We start from the raw sequence: 24,875 nt of genomic DNA on the forward strand, positions 1-24,875 counted from the left end.
TTTAATTAGAGGATTTCTTCAAGAATTTTCTTAAAGATTACCTAATAAACTTTTCAAGGAATTCCGCCCAAGACTGCTTTGAGGATTTTCTCCTTGTATTTTTCTGGAAAGTTTTTCAAAACTTTCAACTGGTTTCTCTCAAAAAATTTCCCAGGTCTTTTTTTTTAGGTATTCCTCTAGAGATTCATTCGAAAGCAATTACTGGGGTTCTTATTGAAAATTTACTGAAGATTTCTTAAAAAAAAAATTCCTCCAGAAATTCTTTCGAAAATTTCCGCTCGAATTGGTTCTAGTATTCCGTCAGGTATACTTTCAAAAATATCTTCAGAGACTTCTTCAGAGATTAGGGGAATTCTTTGGTGCGGAATTTCTCCAACAGCTCTTCATAGAGTTTTACAAAATCAACGAAAAATTTCTTAAGAAAAGTTCTACAGCGATTCTTTCGTAAATTCATGTAAGGGTTTCTACAAGAATTCCATCAGATATTACTTCTGCGATTGCTGCGGAAATTCTTACACGACTTTTTTTGAAAATGCTCTGGTGGCTCCGTCAGAGATACATATCTCCTGACGTTCTCACAAAGATTCCTGTAGGAATTCTTTCAGATTCTTTTCCTTCCCCTGTCGGGGAAATTAAGCCACTGCGTCCAATAAGTTGAACTATTGTGGCATGTCCCGTTTTGATATTCACATCTAGCCAGCTAATTACCATATGTCAAGTAATCAGCTTCTGCCACGACGCGTCGTATCCCAGTCAGGTACAATGGAATTTCAGATATTCCTTCAGGATTGTTTTTCAGAAGTTCTTCTAGAAATTACTTCAAATGTCTGGAGGAGTTCTTGAGTGAATCTCTGATGAAAATTTTAAAGAAATTCCTGGATGATTATCTGAAGGAATACCTTCTTTGAAAAAACTCCTTGTTGTAACTTCGGAGATTCCAAGATGAAATTCTTAAAAATTTTCAGGAACGATTCCTGGACAAAAGTTTCTGGGAAATTACCTGGAGAAACTCCTATAGATACATTTTTTCCCTAAAAACATGAAAAAAATCCTGACTACCTCTAAAAGAAATTTCCAAGGAAAAAATGCTTAACATATTTTTGGAAGGATTCCTGCAGATATCCATATAGAAATTTCTGCAGAAACTACATATAAAGGTACTGGTGAAATTCTTGTATAAAACAATCAATAAATTTGTGAGGATTCCTGGTGGAATTTCTAAAGGCATTCTTAGAAGATTTTATGGAGATATCTCTGATGGAATTCATTGAATAATTTATTACATAATTTCATCAGGTATAATAACATAAAAATTCTGCAGAAACAAAAAAAAACATTCTGTAAAAAAATAAAGAACTTCTGAATGTTTTTTTGAAAAAAAAATGATTTTATTTGAAAGAATACCTGGAAGAACCCCCTACAGATATTCATGGAAGGATTTCTTGATAAATTCTTAGAAAAATGTCAGACAATAGATTCTGCAGAAAATTCTGCAGGAATTGCTGAGAGAATCTTAAAAAAATGTCCGAAGTATCACCGACAAAGAAAACAACAATTATGAAAGAATCCCTGAAGTAAGGTCTGAATAAACTTTAAGGAATTTTCTAGATAGGGAATAAGGCTTGAAGAAAACTTTGGAGAAGTTTCAACAATAATTCCTGAAAGAGTTCCTGGAAAAAATCCCTAGATGAATTTTTGAATGAATCTCTGAAATTATCTCCAAATCTCGGTAAATTTTTTTTTCTGGAATTGTTACTGTTACTCAGCTACTTCTGTTTCTTGGGTACCCTCATTTAATGATTTATTATCCCAAAAACACCATTGAATAGCCATGATCTTGAGTTTTGGGACGCCATCTTACAATTTAGATCACCATCTTGAATATTCTGACCGCCATTTTTGGACTCCGGACATATTCTCCATATTGTATATACCCATTCCCATATTGCATGGTTTTAAGGCCTAAAACTTCATTGAACAACCGCCATCTTGAATTTGGAGCCACCATCTTGGTATTTTGTATCACCATCTTGGATATTTTGGCCGTCATTTTTGGATTCCAGTCATCTTCTCCATACCAAATATACCCATATTGCATGGTTTTAGAGCTTAAAACACCAATAAATGGCCGCCGTCTTGAATTAGGAGCCGCCATCCAGGATTTTAGACCGCCATCTTGTATATTTGTTTTTTTTTTTATATTCTTATAACCACTCTGGATAATTGAAATGGCCATAACTCCGGAACGATTTGACCGGACCGGATCATTTTCAGTAGAAAACAATGCGGTAAAGTTCCAGTTCGATTCGAGCTATAATCCGTAAAATCGGCCAATGGGAAGTGCCTTAAAATGAGTGAACTTATTTTGCCCACAGCCATACATACAAACATACATACACACATACATATACACATACATACACACATACAGACATCATCTCAATTCGTTGAACTGAGTTGATTAGTATATGCGACTTGATTTTCGAAAAATGTTTTTTGAGTGAACATATAGCCTTTCCAGTACACTTAGTGTACGAGAAAGGCAAAAATAGTTTTTTTTATGGAGTGGTTTCCCCAGAACAGGCTTGATAATCCTCCTCGAAATCAAAAGAGTTTTGCAACATGCTCTAGAGCGGTGTTTTGCTTTTGCATCGTCGCGAGGGAGCGAACGAACCCCAAACAGAGAGGCATTAAAAACTGAGCGAGGAAGAGGGGAACGAAAAAAGAGCCGATGATTATTTTGGGTTTTTGAGTGCGATTTTCGCCTCGAGAGTCTTTCTTTGTATGGGAGTGGAACTCGCGAGAGCTTTTTGAGTGTGAGTGGACGTGAGAAACACAACAAGCAATTATGAGTGTTGGACGAACTCCTCGCTGCGCGGCAAGCTCGCGCTCGGGGCTGTTGAGGATTTGCGTTGTGATTTCTGAGTTTTATTTCCACTCCTCAGAAAATCGCTAAAATCGCTTCCTCATTTTCTCGCGAGGGAGTTTCTGTCAAGCCTGCCCCAGAATAATTCTTAATTATGCGTAATATTGAAGTCATTCCTATTGGGGCTTACCAGTATAGGGGTCCAAATTTTGAGTATCTAGCAGAAACAGGTTTTACACTGTAACTTCACCAATACTTACGAATTACAACAGTTAGAATAGATAGTCATCAAGGGTATTGATTAACAAATTCCAGTTAGTATCACTTTTGCAAGTTTGTTTGTTGAATCAACCTCAAATTACTTTGTCAGTGCAATCACGAATGCACATCATTCATACCGATTGTGTTTGTAAATGCGGCTGTGTCACACAGTTTACGGTGTCAATAATTTATGCTCTAAGTGAAATTACCCAATCAAAACATTCGAATCAAACCAAGCCGATGTCCTTTCCGTTCGCCTTCCATCATACCACACGATGATTCCGGTCTAATGCCATTTCCCAAACGTTCCGATGAGCTGATGTCGATGTTCAATTCACAGCCAATTATAACGTGTAAACAGGACGATTTATTTCGAACATCAATTTCCAAAGCCAGTCGAAACATAAAATTAATTGAAATGAATTTATTTCCTTTGTGGTTGACATGCCAAAGCGTCACCGGCGCGGCGATGCACCGTGCGCGTGACCTGGCCGGGTTCAACCACGACCGCTCCACACGTGAATGGGAACTTTGGTTGGTTTCCGGGAATTTCGTCGAGTCGTCGAACCAGCCAGCTGGCACAGACCACAACCGACCGTGAATCAAAATGTTTATCAATTTTCGGCTCTAAAGTAGAACCCGTTATCGACACAGAATGTGATTGGTTTCCGCAGTTTGTAGCTACATGTACAGGGGATAGACAAAATGATCGGGACAGGCAAAATTTTCACTTCTCAAAAAATGTTCAATTAGCTGTAACTTTTCGAAAAGTGCATCAAATATTCTCAAATTTTTACTGTAAGTTCTTCAACTAGTTGTGTATCAGTGGACAAAATTTGGAAAAGATCGGACAATTCTTCACGAAGTAATAAAGATTTTTGAAAAAGATAAAATTATCCGACAGCCAACTTTGAGCTGTTATATCTCCGGATTCAATGAACCGAATGCAATGAAATTTTGACCATTTAAGACTTATATAATGAGCTATGAAAAACCATTGACTTTACTTAATATTCTTAACACGGAAGAAAATTATAACGATTGGATTATTTTTCTAATAAAACAACAAATTATCCAAAACATCAACATCGTTACAAAATTCAAGATGCAAATTATAGTTCATTTAGTTTCCCTCTAATTGACCTATATATAAATGCGTTTTGAAGGAAAGTATCAACATAGCCACTAGTAAATTGAAAAAGTAATGGGATGCATATTAAAAATAGACCAATTTACTAAAAAATCGTGAAAAAAAATAAAATCGCTATAACTTTTTCGTTTGTTAAAAATTCCAAGTTAAGTCAAATGTTTTCTAGGGTTCATTATATAAGTCATGAATGGTCAAAATTTCATTGCAATCGGCTCATTGAATCCGGAGATATAACAGCTCAAAGTTGGCTATCGGATAATTTTATCTTTTCCAAAAATCTTCATAACTTCGTGAAGAATTGTCCGATCATTTCCAAATTTTGTCCACTGATACACTACTAGTTGAAGAACTTACAGTAAAAATTTGAGAATATTTGATGCACTTTTTGAAAAGTTACAGCTAGTTGAACATTTTTTGGAAAGTGAAAATTTTGCCTGTCCCGATCATTTTGTCTATCCCCTGTATGTCGTAATGTATGTTTCGGGGAGAATGGGGTGAATTATTACTTTAAGAAATGATCCAATCCAATTGAAGACTGTAAATGCCATTGCACTTTTTAATCTGCGTTATCAAGATTTTCAGCGTTACTACAATCCATCACAGAGCCATCCAAATTTTTATGAGTTTTCCGGAAGTAAGATTCGACTCTAATTTCTTGATATGGATATAAATTGGTGAGCTCGTTCCATATTATCATTTATTAATATTAAAACAACGATCGATTAAATTCATTTCATACCGATTCTCCCCAAAAAGCTGCATTGTGAACGATGCACGTGCAAAACATGAATGCATGATCCGATTGGTATGTTGGTAGGTACCTGGTTCGGATCGGAGTGGGGACTTCTTTGACACGTGTGGTTGCAACGGTTCGTCGCGAGCAAACAATCGAAACCGATTGCGGAATTATTAATTCACAATCGAGACCGAGCAACCTGGGCTAGAATGGTTGGTAGCTGGCGTGTTATAGAGCGGTTTCGATGTTTTCGCTGGTTTTCACAGGATACTCGAAGAAAGGCAGTATAATTGGTGGCCAAGGGGGAATTTTGTAGATGGGTATATGCGATTAGTTTATGCTGGATGGAGGAGAAAGGGACGATTAGGCGCAGGATACACAAATTGGGTTTGAGCATAGTAAATGCGTTCTATATTTAAAAGGATACTTTGATAAGACGAACGTTGTTTAAGTTTATAATAATAAATAAAACACGTACTCTTTATGCATTCTTCTTCATGGCATAACGTCCCCACTGGAATAAAGCCTTCTTCTCAGTGTTCTATAAGAACTTCCACAGTTACTACTGTGAGCTTTCTCTGCCAATAACCATTTTATATGTGTATCCTGTCAGCACCGGTTCAAAGTTAAAATCAAGGAAACCAAAGACCTACCAGATGAATAGAAGGAAGGAGTAATCTGCTCCATCCACAAGAAAGGCGGTCATATTCAATGTTCGAACTTCCAAACGATCACCATGTCGAATGCCGCCTAAATAATGAAACTAAGTTCACGAGAATAGGTTTTTTTACCTACAGATTTGATATATGGCTGAAAGTTTTCAGGAGTTTCAGTGCAGCAAAAAAGAGAGGTCTCTAGGGAGTATCAGAGGGTGTTTACCCGAGCAGAAAAGAATAGCAACAAAATAACATATCGAGGTATTTATCTTAATTAACATTATACCTCGATATGCCCTTCATTAGGTGGACATAAGAGGCAAAATAACAAAAATGAATACCATAATTTTGTATAAATAGCACCTGAAAAATAACAAGTCTTGTTATTTTAATAATGAATGCATACCATAAATTTCAAGTGCTCTATTTGTTATCCAGAAGGTATTAAATAACAAAGTAATAACCTGTCTTGCAACATTGAACATTTTTCGATAGCTCCATGATATAATAACAAATCTTGTTATTCAGTTATTTTCCCAGCTTAATCAACAATACCACATCAATACCTAACTTTGCTCAAATACCTTTATTTGTTATCGTGGTGTTCTCATAACTTTGCGCAGAATAATATAGCAATACCAACTTGAGGTATTAGAGCACAGGTTGCTCTTTGCATGGTATTTGTAAGGTATGCCCTTGTGCTCAGGTAACCCCGCTCAACCCAAGGTGAAAATTAAAAATTTCAAAAATCTCCAACAGACAATTATCGTGCTCAGTACCGTATGAAGAGAAATCGATCATTGTAGATACGCCCATATGATACTAAACGCGAGAATCTTAAACCGAATCTTAAATCCTCCAATTTTGTAATATTTTCTTGAATTTTTGGACGTAGTAAGGCCGCTCGGACAGGTCGGATAAAGAACGATCAAGTACGATTTGCACCCTTACTACTTTCTTATGATCTAAATATTTTGCATATTCAGGAAGATTGCATATTCAGTTGCTCGATGATTGTTGGAGTTGCTATCAGTTCGAAGTTTTAGGTTTCCAAGATGCTTTCCATGACTTCATGGGATATTCAACATTCAAGTCTACGTTTCCGTGTGTTACTTTCAAAATATATGAAACACGAGATATACTTTACTAATGGCACAAATGTCCCAAATGGAGGATAACGTGCCTTTGGAGCCGGCCTTCTGATACTTCACTTATAGACCTTGGACGTCATTACAGTCATCTTCAGAACACTTGTTGCTTTTTTACCAGTCACCATAATTCTTGCATTTCTCGATAGATTGTCCATATCCGTTCTTACTGAACATGGGTGATTTTATTAATCCTAACAACCTATTCTCACTCTATTCGTTGCTTTTTTCTGTCAGTAATAGTTGAAAAAGTGGACATTTTTCGGAATTTTTGTTTTTCATATAAGTGTGGGCCACCTTACAACATACCCAAGAAACAGAAGTAGCTGAGCAACAGTTTTTTAAGCTAAAATTATATCATTTGCCAATTTAATGGTGTCTCAAAATTATTCTTAAGAATATTTGAGTACCTAAATAAAGTCAAGCATCTGGGAAGGTCTAGACCTCGATAGCTTTTAAGTGTTGAATATCCCATGAACTTAAAGAAAGCATCTTGGAAACTTAAAACTTCGAACCAATAGCTACTCCTACAATCATTTAACAGAACTGAATAAGCAAACTCCCATAGAAATACTTCGTCAATGAAATAGGTTGAAGGGTACATCGTTCGTGTTTGGTGCAAATACTTGGTTATTTTTAACCCGACCTGCCCTAGTGAACCACAAGCCTTATTCCGTCCAAGCAAATTTTGATCCCATATATTTTCAAAACTAGGGGGTTATGCAAGTTAGGGCTCAAGATTTGGTAAAATTTGGTTAAGACACTGGCGTAGCTACGGGGTGGGGGGAGGTGTGTTTTTGTTTCAGGGATAAAACCCCCCAGAGCCAAAATTTGTGGAACAAATTTTCAGTACAAAACACTCAAACTTCAAACTACGAATACAATTGCTCAATACTGTTTACAAAATGTAAGTGTCAAATCAAATAAGGTATCTTTGACAGTTGAAAACCCCTCCCAGAGACAATTTATGGCTACGCCACTGGGTTGAGAAAAGGATTGTTGGCGTTTTTTTTTTTAATTTTTAATTTTCACCTGGGATTAAACGGTTTCAGGGAGCTCACCCTCAGAGCCTCTGAGGGTGGAAGGACTGGTTGATTTCTACGGATTCAGAGAATTGTAAGTGCATTCAGGGGGTGTTTCAAAAGGTTACAGGCAGAGAATCGGGCTCCCATGGACCGTCAAGGAGATTCCATATCAGTTTTAAGAGGTTCAAAGCCCTTTCAGGATAATTTGAAGGTATTTAATGGGCATTTCAGAAAGATTGAAAGCCGCACCTAAAAAGCCCCTGTAATTGTATTATAGTTCTTCAAATACCCATGAAATACCCCAGAATCTCTTGGAACGTCCCACAAAGTCCTGAAACACCTCTGTAACCTCCTGAACATCTCGGTAAACACTTAAAATCCACTGAGATCTCTCGAAACCCCATGATGCATCTCTAATAACCAACTTAAATTCCCTGAAACTGCCATCATGCCTGCATTATTCCGCCTCTGAAGACCCTCTGAGTGCCTCTGAAAACTTCCCAAACCGCATAAACCCACAATAACATTCCTCAAGCCATTTTTTCTGTTCGGGTGAGCCACTGCGACCAGTATCTTTAGTGGCATTACCCGTATCCTTAGTATTTAGTGCATGTCGTACTACTCCATTGTCATTGGGAGGCAATGAAGCATCGATTTCTGTACAGTTCCTGTTTTGTTATCCCAGAGGTGCAAGAAATCGATTGCGATAAAATAGTATCATAGAGATTTAAATCCGACGCCCTTAGGGGGGAGGGGGGGTTTTGCACAACGTGACGACCCTTACAAAAAAATATTAAGGTCTATACAAAAAGTGTGACATAGGGTGGAGAGGGGGTTGAAAAAGGTCGATTTTTGCGTGACATAATTTGTGTATCACCCCTTAGTCCCAGGACAACATAGAAAAACCCGGGACTTTTGGCTAGTTGCAAAATTCTGTCAAATTAGAGAATGTGTTCTGCAATAAAAATGCACGTGAGTCCTTGAATTACCAGAACTTAACAGTCCTTGATAGGTTAGTACGCAATTAGATACGTTAAGCATGTTTGTTTTCCTAACATCAAGTGTATTCTCGGGTGGGCAAAGTCCGATTCTTTAACTTTCAGCAAGGCCGAATAAATGCAATTTTAGAAACTGTCACCAGTAACAAGGACTTTGTACCATGAATCCTTATTACCAAAACACATTACCCCAACTTGACAAACCGGATGTCACTAGGGTTCGGTTTGGTAGATCTTTACCGTAACGCTACACAAAAATGCGATCTACCTACATTACGGGCTCCATTAAAGATCGAGCATATTTTAAACCTTCTCAACCATTCATCCATCAGCACGGGTCACCTGACACCTTGGATTGGGGTTCCCTGTTTAGTGGACTTTTGCCCCCGGAACAGGTGGTCCGTAGTTGTTTGGGAGCACCTGAACCTCCCGCAGTACAACCCTGGAAATTTGAACCATACAGTCCGCTATCCCGAAGCCGCGTACAACTGCACTATGTACAGTACATGGCAAATAGGCAGGAGCTCCTCATCTTTCAAGTGGTCAACATCTACCTACCATATCGGACATGTGGTGGTGAGCGAGAGAAATGGATCAGCTCCAGCATCGGTTCGTTAGATCATTTTGGGATCTCGTACGATCGTATTCATCGCACGATCGTCGGCTACTCTGCTACTTGGTGGTTTGCAGAGCTACATCTAGTGCCTACAGAATCGCCGGTTAGAACGGTCCAAGGGGACCTACGTTCGGGTTATCATTAAATTAGCCTAAGTAGTAACTTAAGTAATAAATGTTAGATGTTAGTTGTAATAAATGTCTTTTTCGTAATGTGTGTATCATTGAACCGCCGCGAGTGCTCATTTCGATCATGAGAAGAATACCAAAAATTGCCAAGGAGTCTGTTTAGTTGGACGTGTTCACGGTTCTGAGAAGCAGCAGCAGCAGCAGGCCCTGCAAGCCATTGTTCGTCGTCGAAGCCAACTTGGATTAACATCTGCCTATGGAGGAATGAAGGTTGGTGAACCCTTTCGTGTCGGCAAGAGCTATCGGATCCGACAGTAGTGTTATTCTTAGCCAATTGAGATGCTCGCTACCGACACTACACAGCTATCTAGGCTGATCGGGAAAAGAAGTTGATATTGATGATCAACTTCATACGGACCCGAACAAGCCTTTGGAACCGGATAATTTCGTCACTGCTGCCGAACCTCACTCGCTTCGAATACGTTTGTTATGCTCGGCTTAAACGCCGGGGTTATATTGGCCCCCCCTGGCTCAAAACGGTTAAACCTCCTGGTGGACCCTCGTAGCCATGCGGTTAGGGTCACCAAGCTTTTAATTGCACCATGCTGTGGGGTGAGGGTTCGATTCCCGCTTTGGGCAATGAAACTTTTCGTGAAGCTGGTTCTCCGTATCCACTGATGTGTCCCTTGTCTAATGTTAAGTTCCACTCAATCTGTACAGCCTTTGTCTGAAGACGGTGTCCGCGTCTCCTTGAATCCCCCTGAGATCTTCTGAAAAATATCTGAAAACCATCTGAAATGACTCTGAGGCCTTCTGAAAAGCCATTGAACGCTTAGAAACTCTTTCAAATGCCCTTTAGCCCCCTGAAAGCACTGAAATTCTCTGAAAACCTCTTAACTCCAAAAAAACCCTCGCAGACCTGCAATATCCCTAAAACTCTTTGAACCACTCCTGAAACGGTCCGAAAATACCCAGCAACATCACTAAGACTCCGTGAAACCTACTGCAAGGTCCTAGAAATTCCTCATTATGTCCCATGGAATGCTTGAAACCCCTAGAATTTTCTTGAGATCCCGAAACTCCAAAAGCCCTCTGACATTTCTTTGAAACTCCCCTGGAACCTTCTTGAGCCCGTTGAAATGCCTTTGAAACTTCTTGAAACGCCCATCTTCTTCTTTCTTCTTTTTTTGGCTCTACGTCCCCACTGGGACTTGGCCTGCCTCGCTTCAACTTAGTGTTCTTTGAGCACTTCCACAGTTATTAATTGAAGGGCTTCCTTTGCCTGCCATTGCATGAATGTGTATATTGTGAGGCAAGTACAATGATACACTATGCCCAGGTAGTCGAGAAAATTTTCCCGACCGGAACGGGAATCGAACCCGCCGTCTCCGGATTGGCAATCCATAGCCTTAACCACTAGGCTAACTGGAGACCCTGTGTTCCACTATAATAATCCAAGTTTTTTTCGTTCAACTTTTTCGTCGTTGTTTTTGATGTTGAAAACTAAAATTATATTTTTATGTCTATTAAGCATTTATTTGAGAAAAGTGAACCGTTAAACACCTTTTCAAGATAATCACGTTAAAAGTTTCGCGCTTTGTCTTGTGCTTATGGAGGGTACGCGCCACAACGGGATGTAACATTGGTTCTTGTGCTCCAAACTTTATGAAATTTTGAATATGTAGCAACTATACTTTCATATTATGCAAAAACAAGTGCAAGGTATGTAAACCCTTAATCAACTTCGGCATTCTGGATCTCAACAAATAGATGTCCAGTCCATGTTCATTCGGTTTCAAACACTAGAGTCTGTTATTTAATTATCAAAATTTATGTAAATTAACATGTACCAGAGCCACATTCGTAATTTTTCTACCGGCTAAAAACTCGCGTCATATCCATCAGGAACTCTTTCCACTCTCTAGCAGTTAGAAGCTTATACATATATTCGAAGCTGTACCAAACTGAGCATAAGGTATTCAACAGAATCATTCTGAGAGTGACGGGTTCGATTCGTGATCGGTCCGGGATCTTTTTGTGATGGAACTTCTCTCGGTTTCCTAGGTCATAGAGTATATTTATGTCTGCTGACTGATGTATTAATGCAAAACGGGCAATAAAAGCTCTTAGTAATTAAATGTCGAAACGACTACAGAACACTTCATTATTTGAGAAACATGCTTTGTTCGAGTTGAGACGTAACGCCAAAAAAAGAAGAAAGAGCAGTTGAAAGCCATCTCTTCATTCTCCCAACTGGAGTAGATGTTCACTCATTTTCAGCAGTCCCGTCGAGGCAAAACTTGCAGTCAGAATGCCAGAAGAAACACTATTTATTTTTCACATCAACGCCTTGTTTGCACACAATCATAACTCTGCTGCGTCCCTCAGCTAGGCGCTGCTAGCTGAGCTAGACCAGACAGCCACAGCAAGCCAGCCAGCCATCCAGAAAGATATATTTTCAACTCTTCACTTTGCGTGACTGTTCTTGGTGGTTTTTGTTCGGGTATGATGGAGAATGGTGACCTCCCTCGGTGGCCTGAGATAACAACGCAGCGGGATGAAGCAGTGGTTGCACAATATTCTGAAGTCTGCCGTTACCTTATCAAATGTTGGAAACTAGAAAACATCCTAATATTCAAAAGCTAGTAAAAAAATAATGGAAGATAAATATGCTTATTTCTGGTCAAATATATGAGTACTAGGATATACAACTAAACACTGAAGTCTCACATAAACACATGTGCCCAGATTTCCATAGCCGAAGAGGAGAGACCATAGGTACCCAGTACCCACGCTTGGTTTAAAGACCCCCGAGTGATTGTGATTCGTGTATACTATTTTTGAGATACTATGAGATTTGATATAGAGCAACATTCATTTATCTAATGTAGCAAACTCTACTACAACAGATGTGCATCATTGAGTGCGTTGAGAACTCCTGCGATAAACTGAAAACTAAACACTACAACGGGAGCATTAATATTATCCTGGAGCCTGGGGGCAACAACACAACAACCCTGCGAGGGAACACGATTTTCCGTTTGTAGCCCACACTACTCGGTGGAGCAGCAAGTCTCTTTCGGCACCATGACTTCGTAGCACAAGGGTCGTCGACGATGACAACGCTGAGCTGTGGAGATCAACCAGATGCGCGTGGGTGGGAATGACTGAGTGAGCGTTCTAAAGCATTTTATTGCGATGATTATTAGGATGACGATGATGTGTGATAATGTGGCACTATAGAGCACTGTTGTTGTACGTATATTATCTGTGGAATGTGCACTCTTTAGGCTACGCAAAGTAATGAAAACATTGGGAATAATAGTGAGAATCACGTTTTGACCGAAATTTGACCATGAAGTCAACATTTGCATTTCCAGGCATAATCCCCGAAAGAAATTCCAGGAGAAATCCTTCAAGAAATTCCATGGAAAACCTTAATGGAACTGATAGCGGAATCCCTGAAAAGCTCCTAGAGGAATCACTGAAAAAACATGAATCCCTAAAAGGACTAATCACTGCAACAACTGCTGAAGAAAATCTGAAGGAACTTCTGCAGGAATAGCTGTTTTTTCATTCAAGAATCTCTGTAAGAGATATCCCTGTAGAAACTTCTAAAGAAATCCCTGATGGAACTTAAAAAGGAAACCCCGCCGGAATTGCAAGAGGAAACTCGAAGGGGTTCCAGGAAGACCCCTAGAAGAAACTCTAGAAGAAAACCTGAAAGAATTCCAGCAAGAAATCGCGAAAGAATTCTAGCAGGAATCCCCAAAGGATCTCGGAGAGAATTTCCCGATGGAATTTCAAGATGAATCAACAAAGGATCTCCAGGAGGAATCCAAGATGCATTTCTAGGTGGAATCCCCAAAGGATGAATCGCCCGAGGATGAATCCCAGGGAATTTTCAAAAGGAATCCCTAAAAGAGTTCCTGGATGCATCACCGAAAGAAATCCTATTGGAGATATAGCGGTTTTTCAGTGACTTTCTTGTTCCATGTTTCCAGAATCAACTTCTGAAATGATAGAATCTAGATATGTCGAAATGACATTTCCAGCACTCCAGGCTTTTCCTTCAGCTGAGTGTGGATCTGAAAAGACACTATAAGTACAACCTCAGTTCATGAAAAATCTGGGTCAAACATACAGATCAAACATTCTATGCCTACTGAAGACACACTCCAGCATGCGTTTCCCACAAAGCTTTTCTGCTCTGAAGAATAAGTAAAACGCGTAAATTGCCACCTGCAAGCACTCCACAACTCCATCTTGTCAGAGGTTGAACAGCTCAGGAACATCATGCACTGACAACCGACGAGCCATCAGGCCTATACAAGAAGAGTAGCGTGTTTCCTTTACGTCCCAATGAGTATGTTTTATGTAATTGATCCTGTTTCCCAGAGTGGGTTCCTTCCGGCTTGCCTCGCCTCGACCGACTGGTAGACTGTGACGGTCCCATCCCATCGTCATCATCGCCATCATCATCGTCGTCGACATTGTAACAAAAGAGCAGGTATAATTCATGGAAAGGTGTCATTAGAAGGCGAGCGGCCATCAAACCGACGACGACGACGACAACGACAGCCGCCGCGCCGGTCGGTGAAGCGAACAGGAAGTGACTAGTTTGTTTTGCTGTGTGAACACACTGAACAGCCTCCCGAGATACCTACCTAGGTAGGTATGGGAAATGCACCTGCCGGCACTCTAGCAATGGCGCACTGGCACCACTCGTAAAGACCCGGGCACTGGCACTGGCACGAGTGTTTTTCCGCCCCAGAAGGCCCCAAACAACAGCCAAGCGAACACAACACGTGACCGTCAGCAAAGGTGGAAAAACATCAAACTGCTGTTGCAGCAGCACACAGCGCCAGGACAGGCCAAGTTGTGTGCAATTGAGCTGCTCCATCATCGTCACCATCATCCGTTAAGAAGAGGGAAAATGTTGGTGTTAGATCCGGTTTTCGAGAGGCCTTATCCGGTTGTTTCAGATGGGCTGCCACCGGCTATGCTTTGCTACGACGAGGTGTTCCCATGAGGGACACACTAGAGGGCTGTCAGAAACTTGTTAGTTTGTTGGTATGATGGAGTTTTGGTGCCAACTATCTAAAACCTGCCATTGTTCAAAGTTGCTGAGCAAGTACTTTATTTACGTAAATTTGTGTTTTTGTTTTGGGGTTATGGTGTTCTACAATCGAATTCTATATTTTAAAGGAATCTCCTCATCATATCATATATAACTATTAACAGTTAATATAAACCTTAACGATTTAGTCTTTGCTGTACACCAAAACCAAGTAGTACGTATTTAGATCCAAATTACCATCAGGTATGGAGTATTTTTCCAAGTTTACCTCATTTGAATTATTATTCTCCTTGGCTTAGGGTAATGGCTCGAACAAAGCTTGCCTTTTAGTTTAGTGTTCTGTTGATTTGAAGATAGGAAGGCCTTCACCGAAAAGTGAAGTAAAACCTCCTTGCGTGACCAATTTTTGTTTCACTTCTTGAAAAATTTGTGGCTTGCTACTTTTACGATCGCCTTCCATAGGTTCAGATGGGATTTGGGTGGGTCCGTATCTAAACTCCACTGAAAAACTGAGTAAAATCCGCTTTTTTGAGTAGTATGGAATTGGAATCAACCAGCTAAACAGATAGTGCGCCCTACCCCATGATGTAAATAGGGATTACATGGGACAACTATCTGTGGTGTCATCGAGAAGAGAATACTCTAAGTTACTTACCGAGTAACCAGCTCACTTTTTTAAAACTAGGGAATTTTTATTCCACCCTCCCGAATTTAGTACAAAATTCCTTATCTTCTGTGGTCATTCAGAAATTAATCTAAATATTTCTACATAAATTTATTTAAGGATTATCCCACAAACTCACTCTTAAATTCATGTACGGGCTTTACGAATCAATCACTGATTTACTCGGTAAATTTCTCCAGAATTTTCTTTGGTATCTTACAGAGATTAATTCGCTACTCCTCCAGAATTTCTCCAGGAATTATTTTAGAAAATATAAATATTGCATATCTTGCTATAGATATGCTTCCATGAGTTTCTTCAAAAATCCATCAGAGATTTCTTCACATTTTTTTTTGAGAAATTCTAGAGGAAATTATCGAAGGCCTCATTTGAAAATCATGTATGGATATCTTTAGGAATTCATCTAAAAATTCTCATGGTATTTCGACAAACATTTCTCAAGCGACTCCTTCATAAACTCTTAAATGGATTTTTTAAGAAATTCTGCCAAGAATACTTTTAGAGATTTCTCGGGAGATTCCTTTAGGAATTCTTGAATTATTCTTGGTTTCCTTAAGAGTTTTTAGAGTTCTCTAAAAATCTCTTAATACCCCAAAAAGCAATTTATGAACTTTTGACACGTTGGAACAGGGATGCCAGATGATTTTTTGAATCGCACTTTTTAAAAATCTGTATCCCAGACACAATTTGGGTGAAAAATCTATATCCCATACAAACATAAAATAACCCCGCTGAAATCTGTGCGGATGCTCAAAAATCTGTATATATGGCATCCCTGCGTTGGAATATCTTGATTTGTAATTCTTCTAAATTTTCGGACTAGATTGTTATCGAAACCAGACCTTGATTTTGGTGAAATTCCTGTCTGACCCGGTTTATAGCAAAATTTCACTACACTTCTTGTGAGACCCTTGACGAAGCCCTGTGTTGATCACTTGTGGATTACTGGTACGATTTTGGTTAATATTCTTTTAAGATTTCTACAAAGGTACTTAAAAAGGTTTTTTTTTTTGATTGTTGGCTGTTTTTACAACTTGCTGACTTTTGGATTGATCATTAGCAAACTACCTTCAAGATTATTTTTGCAACTTCTAAACTTTCGGGAAATATTAGCCATATCCCTTTTGAGATTCTGAATGAAGCTACCGACATTCCATTGATTCATTAGATTTTTTTTCATATCGGATGCTCCCCTGGGTAGACTTTTCTCCAATTTTTTAGGCTCCTTCTACATTGGTCTATGAACTAAGAATAGTTTGCCGCAGAGACGCTATGCACTATTTTTTTTGAAAATTCTAAAATTTATTATGTCTTATAACACTGCCCGTTGTTAGTCATTTTATTCATTGAAAAATTTTCATCAAACTTGCAGCAAGTTCATAGCTCACAAGAACTAACGCGGTGCGCCTGGCAAGGCTTCGCGGTGCACCAAATGCACCACGGTGCACGATCTGAAAACCCCTGTTCTAGAATATGCTTAAGAAGATTCTTCAGAAGTTTCTCAAAAAAATCTTCTAGGAGAGCTATTATTTTCCGAACGATTGTTCTTTCAGTTAATCATCCATGGATGTGTTAGAAAATCGAAAGCTTCCCTAGAAATTTCTCCAAGGATTTATTTGGAAAATCTTCCACATACTCCTTAAGGACTTTTTTCAAAATTTCCTTCAGAAATCTCCACGGATTCTTTTAGAAGTATTCGTATCGAAGAATTTCAAATCCAAGGAAATATACTGCGAATTTCTTCCAAAATAATCCATAGATTACTTCGGAAATAACTCGAGGCTGTGGAACGGACCTGGTGTGATGGTTAGAACACTTGACTATCACGCCGAGGACCTGGGATCGAATCCCACTCCCGACAAACTCGCAAAATGTGAGTTCTTCCTTCGGAAGGGAAGTAAAGTGTGGGTCCCGAGATGAACTAGCCTAGGGCTAAAAATCTCGTTAATACAGATAAAAAAAACTCGAGGCATTTGGTCTTTCTTTCTCCTCCGGTGGATTTTGTTTTTAGAAAATTTTCCAGGGCTTCCTTCAGATATGCCCTCATGAAATTCTTCAAAAATATCGACAAAAATTCTAGTAGATTTCATTGGATTGCTTCTGACACTCAACATCACTTTAGCAATTTTTTAGGGATTTGTTAAAAAAATCTTAGGTGATTTTTCCAGGCATTTATTTGGAATTTTCTGCATGGTTGGTTAAGACATTTTTTTTTTAAACAAATCTTCCGTAAATTCTTCCAGTGGTTTCTTGGAAACGATTTACAGAGATTCTTTCACAAATTCACAGATTTATCCAGAAAATGAAAAAAAAACTCCTATAATTTGTCCATGAATTTATCCACGGATTTTTTTAGGATATTTATTCAGAATTATTTTCTAGAATATTGTGGGCTTCGTGGCCGTGCGGTTAGCGGCGTCAGTCGTCTAGGCGTTTCGTAAGCCTCGGAGTGCGGGTTCGATTCCCGCTCCAGTCGGGGAAAACTTTTCGTCAAAAGAAAAAATCTCCATTAGGCCACTGGGTGTTATGTGTGTTGTCCGTTGTCTCGTGTATATAATGTTCAATCTGTGCAACCTCTGGCTGAAGACGGTGTAGTGTCTTTATAATTATAAAAAATATTCTGCAGAAATTGCTTATGAAATATCTTTTTTTTTTCTAGGGATCTTTAAAAAGGATTACAATATGAATTTAGCAAAAACATTTTTTCGTTCATCTACAGATTATTCCAGGAGCATTTTCAGAAAATCCTACAAGAATTTTGTTAAGGGATTCTATAAGAGTTTTCTTTGAAATTTCTAAATAATCTTTCTAGAAATTTCACCAAGGGTTTCTCGAGAAGCTTCTCCAGAAAAATATCAAGGGAATTCTTTAAAAATTCCTTCAGGGATTCTTTCAAGAATTTTCTTGTGCTTTCTTCAGATACAATGACACATATTGTCCTTTTTGCCCTTTTGTGAAAAAAATGCGTTCTGCTGGGACGCGACTAATTAGAGACCAGCAAAACAAACTGCCTGGTGGCTAAGTATGCGGAGTGCGAGAGTAAGTCTCGGCTTCATAAAAATAATTCGCTCTCACTTGTAGTTAGTGGGCACAAACGCGAATGCATTTATCTACAGCGACTTCTTTGCTACATATCCCTGCAGAACTTGTTGAGAATTTCGTCCCGAGAATTTCAGAAGCCTATGGCACAAAAATTGCAAAAAACTAAAAAAAACCTTATCTTTGGATTAGGATTTCTGAAGTTATCTCTGGAACGATTCCTGGTTGAATACGGAAATATCTAGGAGAATACCCGTTGAAACTCTTGATTCTTAGAAAAATCATAAGAAATTTCTGACTCAACTCTGCACGTAATTCAAAGAAAAAAATATTTGAGAATTTTCTGAAGCGATTCCTGGAGAAATGTGAAGATTTTTTTTAATTTCTGCAAAAAGTCCTGCAGAAATCAATGGAAATGGAATGGAATTATTGAAGGAATTTTTAATAAATTTCTCAAAAATCTCTGCAGGATACTTTGAAAAATTCCTGGGTAAAACTCTTGGAGATACCTCTAAAGGAATCCTCAGAAAAAAAAATCATAAACAATACCTTTCAAATGTGTCCGAAAAACCCGCTACTAGCTGAAGGAAATTCTGAAGAAAATCCTGCAGAAACAAAAAATAAACTCCCAAAGGATTTCTTTAGAGAACAATTAAATAAATTTAAAATAATACATTTTCGAAGGAATTCTTGAAAAATACCTGGAAGAACTGCTGAAAATATTTCAGGTATTCATAGAAAAATGTCTTGGAAATTCCTTGAAAAAATACTAAGGATATGATTCTGGAATAAGTACTGCAATTATTGTTAAAAAAAACTAAAAAAAAAACGAAAAAACCGTGAGGAAAGCTCCTAATAAATCCAAAAACCTCAAGGAGAAAATTATGACAATATTACTGAAGGAATTATTTCAGAAATATTTGAAGACATACATGAAGGAATACAAGCATGAACTTATGTAGCAGCCCTTAAAGGAAATTTCTAAAGAATTCCTCGAAGAATTCCAGGAGTAATTTCTAAGGAAATCCGTGGACCAGCTTCAAGATAAATATTTTGAGAAGTTTCTTGAGAAACTCAAGAAGAAGCCCCAAGAAAAGTTCCCAGAGGAACTCGTGAAAGAATCTCTGAAGAAGTCCCATGATAAATTTTTCGAAAAAAATGCATGGATAGGATACCCGAACAAGTTCTTGTTGAAATCATCCTAGGAAATTCTGCGAAAATCTTTTTTTTTTGTAATACTTACAGAAAAAAATAGATCAACTCTGAAGGATAATTTCTGGCGGTGTGTCTGGAAGTAATCGTGAAGAATTTCCTTGGAATTTAAGAATTCTTGCTGAACTCCTTGAAGGACTTCTAACAGGAATATTCCTTCCACAATACTTACAGGAAATTGGAACTAGTAATGCATGGAGGGGTTTTCGCGAAATTAGACGTAATAGTCAGGTTATTCTATTGGAGGCGCACAAGTATAGTGGGTGCAGAAATTTGGAAACCAGCTCCAAGTTTACCATGACCGCAGAAAAGCTCATGTATCAGAAATTTCTATGCATCAACATTCGAACTTCTGCGAACCCCTGAGAACGGTATGACTGCATATAGAAAATGATTTCGACTAGTATACTATCGTGGCTTTTTTTTTCGAAGGACAAAAAAACGGACAAATTGTACTTCTAGAGAAATACCCTTTGTATAACCGACTCTTCTTCTTCTTCTTTATAGCTCTACGTCCTGGGACTTGGCCTGCCTCGCTTCAACTTAGTGTTCTTTGAGCACTTCCACAGTTATTAATTGAAGGGCTTTCTTTGCCTGCCATTGCATGAATTTGTATCTTGTGAGGCAAGTACAATGATACACTATGCCCAGGGAGTCGAGACAATTTTCCCGACCGGAATGGGAATCGAACCCGCCGTCTCCGGATTGGCGATCCACAGCCTTAACCACTAGGCTAACTGGAGACCCCAGTATAACTGACTCGTTCCAATTTATTAACAGTCTACTGCACATCCTTTGGACACCCACTTCAATTACACTGAATTCGCAGCCGGTGAATGATGAAAAATCTGGTCCTCACACTTTGGAACTGATTCCTCACTGAACCAGTAGGTGAATAACATCAAAGCGATGGACACATCCCTCCTGCTGAAGCTTTCGCTCGTCCGTCCAACAACTTAGTAGTGTGCATCAGCAACCCGCAAAAAATCTCCAAAGCAATGTTTATCCAACCACTTAACAGCTTCCACAAATCTTGTTTGATGTGTCTTGTTTTCCCGCCGGTTTTCGCACATCTGAGCATAGGTACTTCCACACCAACAACGACGCGTCATAATCGTCAGTCAGTCAGTCAACTTCCAGTAAGCACGGTTGACTTCGTTAACGGGGCCTGTACTTTGTTCTACAGGTACTTCAACTACCCGATGTTTCATTTTGGCGTTATTCAGCGACTGGAACGGAGTCTGCTCCCATAAGACTCGAAAATTCAGAGAAATCGCAAAATAATATAAAATGGAAATTTAATTGAACTAACACGGAATTGAATCCAGTCATATCTTCAGGATGGCCTTTTATTACGGTCGCGCATCTCACCGATCAACTGAAGCAATCTTCACATCACGGAGCGAAGGATGAATATGGCATTCATTTCTCATTTGGCACCAGCCCCCATTCCCCAGTCGGGGTAACCTCTGAACCAAACCGGCAGTTTCACCTACCAGTCAGTTGTTAGTCCTTAATCGCAGACAGAGAGAGGTGTCACTTGTTTGGTAAATGGTGGCGCTCTTTCTCGCGTGACGTGTGACTTTTATGGAACTGACAGTTTTTGGTGGCGCGAAAATGTTCACTTGGCGGTGAATAAGATTTTACGTTGTCTGATTGCCGGGAAAACTATTTTGAATTTCATGGCAGTTAAGGATGGTGGCAATAGGTGGCAATATGAACAATGACGATTGCTCCCATTTCTAGAATAAATAGTGGTGGTTGGATGTTTTTCGGTGTCAAAAAGCTGCTTTTTTAATTAAGAAATTTCAATTTTGAGACAATAAGGGATGAAAAATGTCATATTGTTATTTGCTAATTTTACTGACACCATAACGAAGAAGTCTTTATCGGTGGTATAATTACCACAACCAGCTAGCATTATAGATTGTTGATACACACGAGTGGCAGTTCGCAAAAAAAAAGTAGAACTGAAGAAAGTGTCATGACATTTGCAAATTCATAATATTTTCCATCGTTGCTGAGCACGAATTTTCCCAAAGGAGGAGAATTTCTCTTCTAATCACAATTAGAACATTTTCAATTAGAGTGGAAATGCCAGCTATTTACTAAGAAATATCAACATTTATACCACCTCAGGGCATAATTTCAGTTCAAGTCTTTTGTATGAGAAATTATGATTTTGATAGTTTCTTAATCTTTGTCAGGTGATGAAATCTTTAAGTACATTTTTGGCATAACAATTATATAACCACCAGTGCATTGTTGATGGGTGTTTAAGCAAAAATGCATCATCAACTACTTCGTTAACATTTCTAACGATAACTAGAAACTTTAGAAGCATATCCAATCATGACTGTGCCTCTTGGCGATGTCAGATGGAAGCTTCCCATGTACCTTGCTGCCAAAATCAAGAAATTGTTTTCTCATATCTGTTTTCTTTATGGTGGATTGCTATGCAGCTCACGGCGTGCCAAGATAAATTCCAAGGAAATATTCTTCCCCCGGATAATTTTCGATGGAATCCCGGTAGGTACATGCCGGGAACGATTTCCATCACCTGTCGTTATGCAAATGTGTCTGCTGCTTGTGTCTACTATAGCAATGTACACGAGTCGTAGAAATATATCTAGTAGGTTTGAACGTTAGACAGCTTGAAGTGTAAGATGTGAGATGTGTACCCAAGCATAACGACAGTTCCCTTAGGTATGTTAGAGCCAGTGCTCTCATGGTTAAATTCGAGCTGGTTACTCAAGGTTTGCCATATACTGGCATGAAAATAACTTCAATATTGCACCTAATTAAGATTTTTTCCGGAGCAGCTCTGGAGCATTCTTCCCATGTATTTCTTGCATTTCTGCCTCCTGGGACAACGCCAAAACATTGTTTAGGGATTCTATCAGGACTCAGACACAATTTTTCGGAATTTTCATAGTATAAAACATGTCGCAAGATTTCCGAGAATTACTTTGGGCAAGAATACGTCTAAAGATTCGTCGATGTATTTTTTTATGTTTCTTTTTCAGAGGTTCCTCCAGAAATTCCTTCAGGAATTCCTTCAGGAATTCCTTCTTCACAAATTTTTCAAGATTCAACTTGAAACTAGTCCTCTAGTTTCTTCAGAAATTCATCCTGGGATTCTTTTAGGGATTCTTTAGAAAATTCCTTCAAAGATTTTTCTGCAAAGAAAATTTTATTTGGAATTTCCCCTCGGGTTTCTCCAGAAATTCCTCCACAAATTTATGTAGGAATTCCTCTAGAAAACTTAGAAGATTCTACTCCAAGAACATCCAGAAGTTTTCCAGAATTTGTTCAGACCTAAGATCCCTTGAGGAACCTTCAGGATTCTCACGGATTTTTTTTTCTCGGTGATGCTTCATGGATTTTCCAAAAAAAAAAAATCCCAGCAATTTCAGCAGAAATCACTCAAACCAATTTTTCTTTGAATGGTTGCAAACAGTTCCCTTATTTATCAGGTAGCCTTTCAAAGATTCATAAAAAAAAGAATTCTTGAAGGATTTCTTTTGTTTCTTCAGAATTTCCTTCAAACATTCCTCCAGTCTCCATATCGTTACGTACTAATCCTTTAAAAAATTGGATTAGAAATTATTCTAAGAATTCCTCAGAAGTATCTTAATGATCTCCAGTAGTTGTTCCAAGGGTTTCTTCATTTCTGTAGTGATTTCTGCTGACATTTTTAAGACATACCTTTTGATGTTCCTCCTTGGAAGAATTTCCGACTAAATTTTTGTAACAGTTTTAATGAAACTTTCAAATGAATTTGTAAGAAACTCCATGGAAGAACTTTTGAAAAAAATTCGTGATGAAATTCCTGAAGAAATCTCTCGCAAGAAATTATGAGGAAATCTCTAGAGATATTTTTAAAGAAATCTCTGGAGGAATTTAAGAATCAATCCACACAGGTATTTATGGAAGAATCCCTGAAGAAATATCTGGAAAAAATGCCAGTAGAATCAATCTAGAACTATCAGGAAGTACTCTTGAATGAATCTCAGGAGGAATGTCTGAAGAAACCCAGGGAAATTCTTGAACTTTCTGGTAACCTAGGGAAACCAGGAAAGTTTCTGGAGAATCCCTCTTATAAAGTACTTTCTAGAAGTATTCATTGAGCACTTTGTGGACGTAGTTCTTAAGGAACCGCCTAGATTTACTTCTAGAACTCAAGATCCCTAAGAAAACTCTTGATCTATTTCATAAAGAATTTCTGTAGATAATGGAAATATGTATGATATGATGCAGGCCCGTGCACAGAAGTGGCGCCAAGGGAGGGAGTTTTCCCAATTTCGGCAAAAGGCGGATAGGCGCCTAGTGTATGAAGCGTCGATAATGGGAGGTTTCAAACCCCCAAACCCCCCCTTGTTGAACGGGCTTGATATAATGTACCCTCCCGATCAAAAGTTCGGGGTCACCCCCTCAAAAACATGTCATTTTTTTAGGCCCATATCTCCGCCAATTTGCGTCAGATTTTAAAACCCTAGGTCTCATTCAAAAGATAATAAGTCAAGGAAACTTTTAACATGATTTAAAAGAAACTTTTTCAAAAAAAAAATTGTATGTAAACTTAACCCGAAGTTGCCAAATTTTCTAAAAAAATGAATATAAACTTATGGCAGTGTCGCTGGAAATGGGGTCGACCAAACTTTAAGGCTCCATTGAGAATGGCAAATATCCCAGAACTAAAAAAGCACTTTTATCCAAAATGATCAACAAATCAAAGAAAATAAGAATGTCCGATTGTTTATTTAGTCAATTATGAGAATCGGACACACTGGTTTTGTTCGATTTTTTGTCATTCTGGAGAAAAGTGCTTTTTCAGTTTCGGATAATATACGATTCTCATTTGAGCCTTAAGATGAGAGTGATAATATAACCCATTTTCTATTAGCTTTCAACTGATGTTTACAGAACTTAGCTCAAAAATCTAGAAAAAAAGTTATTAAGTAAATTAACTCTTCATGTCATCGACCAAAAGTTTGGGGTCACCCCTCAATATGATGTATCAGCCAAAAGTTTGAGGCCACTTTCGTAAAACATGGAAAAGTGATTTGTTGACACCTTTGTCATCTTTCATTCAATAGCCTTTTGATTTTCTTGGAAAAAGGTGATTTTTGTGACAATTTGTGAAAGCACAGAATTTTGAAAATGGCACAGGAAACTTTTTTTTATAATTAAGAGCGAGCATATAAGAAGCATTTTACGAATGAGTGCGCTATGCAATTACAAATGGGAGCGCAAACATAAAAGTAAAGATCAG

Source organism: Aedes albopictus, chromosome 2, assembly GCF_035046485.1.
Source record: "Aedes albopictus strain Foshan chromosome 2, AalbF5, whole genome shotgun sequence".
Taxonomy (NCBI): Eukaryota; Metazoa; Arthropoda; class Insecta; order Diptera; family Culicidae; genus Aedes; species Aedes albopictus.